Raw genomic sequence first — 4,195 nt, 5'->3', positions numbered from 1 at the left:
AAATACACAGACGTTCCCGCCCGCCGCCCACACCACAGTAAGAATTTTGCCCGGCCGCCCACCCGGTTCTGGTAGAGAAACCCAGGCTCTTTTATTTTTGTCAAGTTTCATTAGGAATCAAGATTTTCTATGCTGTGATTTTGTTTTTCTGTTTCTTGTGATTGTTTACTCTGTACTTTCTATTGTGAAATTCCTGTGCGTAAGTGAATTCCGCAAGATTTCCTTCCCCTTTCCTTCCCTTTCGCCTAGGTGCGAATGGACTAACTGTTGAAAGGGAAAGTCCTTAGCCTCTGCTCCGCCCCCCCCCTCTTCCCTTGTTTCCTTGTCTTGTTTCGCTTGAAAACCCGGTTATAACAAACAACGGCATCTATTTCCCCTTCGTCTTATGCGAAAAATGAACATAATATTTTGAAGTTGTTTGATATTCATAATGCTAATAATAGGATATTTTCATAAGGTTTGTATTATTTCTTCGCTTAGACTTAGATTCACCCCCATCCTCGTTACTTAAAAGTGTGAAGAGGCGGAAGACAACATTGTAATTCCCTTTTAATCAATTCTTTCTCTCTATATATATTTCCATCATTCGGGAAATGTATTTTGGAGAATTTTCATTAACTGTTACTCATCAAAATAATTGTTTTGAAAGTGAACCTTTGAAAGATTTTTCATGTTCGGTTACGATTGCCGAAGAGAAGCCGATATTGTCTCTAAACTATGCAAATTCTTAATAGTTTTCACTTTTGTTCCGAATTAGTACTGGCAATAAGTGTTGTCAGATTCTTATCTATTAATTCATCTATTTACATCTCTTTAAAAATACTCCTGTTATTCTGTACTTTTTCATCGACACGTGTTATTTTTCTGTATCTTGCAACTTCGGACAATATATTTTGGGGAAATCTTATTTCTGTTACTCTCCAAATAATTTGTTTTAAAGGTGATCCTTTGAAAGATTTTCCATGTTTGATTACGATTATCGAAGGGGAGCCGATAGTGTAAATTCTTAATAGTTTTCACTTTCATTCTGAATCATTACTGGTGATCAATTTTACCAGATTCTTATCTATCAGTTTATCTATTCACCATTCGTGAAAGTACACCTGTTATTTGCTAAAATTTTCTCATCGACAAGTGCTACTCATGTATTTCTGCATCTTGCAAACCTGCATCTATAGAACTTGCATTTATTAATTAGTTTTAATTCCTCTTATTTATACTCTCCTCTTGGTAGTTGTGAAGTGCTATTCTTGTTTGTTGTTCAAGAACCATGCAGGACGCATGTTGCTTAAGGATGCTGTGCAAGACGCAAACATATTATCCAGGTGCCGTGCAAGATACAGGCATATCATTCAGAAGCCATGCAAGATGCACGCATATTATTCAGAGGCTTTGCAAGACTTACACTTATTCTTCAGAAGCTCAGCAAGATGCATGCATGTTATTCAGAAGCCATGCAAGACGCACACAAGTTCTTTCTTCCCCTCCTCCTGCAGTCAAGAATCCCTCCCTTCAGCTTTCTAGAAGTTGCTCCTACTCATCATTGTATATGCGATCGGAAGTTCTCTCGCTCATTTGATATTTATGTACTCCCCCCCCCCCCCCCAACCCCAGTGGTTAAGTTGCTCCCTCTCATATTTTATACATGCCAGCCCCCCTATATCTACTGTGTTGTGTTGGCGTATGTTTTCACCAAGGTAAAACGCTGGTTGAGTTGTATAGTGTTCGGGTGCATGGCAAAGTCATATCGTACATGTCACCTGTTTACTGGGGCTTCTGATTAGTGCCCATTGGTGCTGCTGCACTGGCTAATGAATTTGAAGATGTATATTGTAGCTTATGGTTGAGTTTCACATCTACCTCTGAAGTCTAGTTCAGATAGCCTACAATGACCAGTAGCCTACTTGTAGGATGGAGGCATTTTCATATCTAGCTTATATCAGTAAAAACCTGGTTATTTCTCTGACTAAGATACGATGGGGGCCGTCTAGTGGCGTGGTCCGAGCGATGTAAAGCACTGATATTATATGTCATGTAACCTAACACACTGACTGTTTTTTCACTGTATCAGTTCATTGTTGTGAGTATGGCATGCTGTTTGACCTGATGTTTCCTGTTTCCTGTGTCTGCTTCTGTCTTAAGTATGAAGCCACCCTAGCAGCTGTGTTTGTTAGCAGAAAGCCCTGAGGCATAGAAAGTAGCCCAAGAGGACAGATAGAACTGGTAAATCACGAAAAGAAGAACAGGTAGAGCGAACAGTTCTGACCTCCTAGATAGTTAGTACAACTGCTGACAACTAGTGGGTTATATATATATATATATATGAATATATATATATATGAATATATATGTATATATATATATATATATATATATATATATATATATATATATATATATATATATATGTATATATATATATAGAGAAAGAGAGAGAAAGAGAGAGAGAGAACATAGATGAATATGTAGAGAGAGATGGCATGAAAGAGGGAGATAGAAAAAGAGAGAGATAGAGAGGAAGAGGTGGAGGTAAAGAGAGAGAAAGAGATAGAGAGATAGAGACCGAGAAAAAGAGAAAGAGAAAGAAAGAGAGAAAGAGAAAGAGAGAAATAGATAGATAGATAGAGAGTGACATTTGTCTTAGTATGTTGAAACTAATAAGCCATACAAAATACGACTGTTATACTAGACACAAGGTTTGTACAATTCAGTTTTATTCCATAAGGTAGATAACCTGACATTATGGCACACGATATATAATATACACTACAGCACAATGATCACAATGTTAAAATACTCCTGACATGTATAAACAGGTGGAGGAATGAGGCGTAAGTGGTGATCCCTATCTGTTTGCATGTTCCAGACATCACAATTATATGGAAGGGTTTCCAATCAGCAGTTCCGACCACGGTGGTTACACAGGAAAATAGTCTGGAATGGAAGGGTGTCGCAATCATAGTTATTCAGCTCTTTTGAGGGTCAACTCTGTGTGAATTACCTGTTCATCAAAGTTGACCTGACTTGACCTAGGTTAAAAGAGGAATCAGGAGTGCCTCAATACTAGAGTGTGTATTCATGGAATATTTGTGTATTGATGTATTTGATATATATAAACACACTATATAATCCTCATAGAAAGAAAGAGAGAGAGACAGAAAGACAGACAGATACAGAGAAAAAGAGAAAGAGAGAGACAAACAGAAACAGAGAGAGAGGGAGAGAAGCAGAGAGAGAGAGAGAGAAACAGAGAGATAAAAAGAGAGAGACACAGAGAGAGAGAAAGAGAGACAGAAAGAGTGACATGTACTTCAAGTGCCACCTGAGGACAGGCTGATTTCCCACATGGCTACCGCATGGTGCTCTGCCTCATGCGCAATTGGAACACGGAAAATACCCAACTAGGAATCTATCTATAGCCGACCTGGCATGTCAAGTATAAACGTTGACCTAGAGGTTCACCCAGTCTCACTCCCTCAAGCACTCCTGCACTTACTCTCCGACCGACGCGTAGTAGCGAGCCGCCACTCCCCCCTCTGCCAGGAAACACAACAGCCAAACGAGAAACGTCCGACAAGCCATCACTACCCAAGTAAATGTCACAATATAGCCCTTGCTGTTATCCACCAATAAAGGAATCAAGAACCACCAGACTTTGGCTAACAACCTTTTTAGAGCACGTCTCACTAAGTGGTAATATGGGTGGAAAGCCAATCCTGCATTTCTCACAAAGTGGTTGCAGCAGTGGGAACAGCTGCCTTTCGGACAGCAAAGGAACTTGTCTCCAAAAATCTACTTCACTCACCACACGACCCTGCATGGGACTTTGTCCCTCAGCCCCTAGGCTACCAGCCACAAAGCAAGAGAAACAAAAGTTCTGTTATGGGCAGCCTACAGTTTCAAGAATTGTTAGGACGTATGGCCACAGGAACACCCAGGCAATTCCAACATCAAGATTTGGAAACGTAAGGCCCTGACTATGTGACATGCAAGGAAGAACAAGATTGAAGGACAAGATGGACCCCTCCACACCTGGGCACAAACTTCTCTTCAAAATGTTTCCGCTCGAAATTTCTTCACAAAAAATGTAGATACATACAATGGGCCAATTTTCCTTCATTTCTCTATTTTCCTGTCCCCCCATATATGTGTGTTTATGTTTTTTAACAGTGCAAGAGGTTAAAACGTTCTTAAA

Source organism: Penaeus japonicus, unplaced genomic scaffold (assembly GCF_977035675.1).
Source record: "Penaeus japonicus unplaced genomic scaffold, GWHDUDI00000001_assembly GWHDUDI00000004, whole genome shotgun sequence".
NCBI lineage: Eukaryota > Metazoa > Arthropoda > Malacostraca > Decapoda > Penaeidae > Penaeus > Penaeus japonicus.
The sequence above is the reverse complement of the archived record's forward strand: the minus strand, read 5'-3'. Positions refer to the sequence as shown.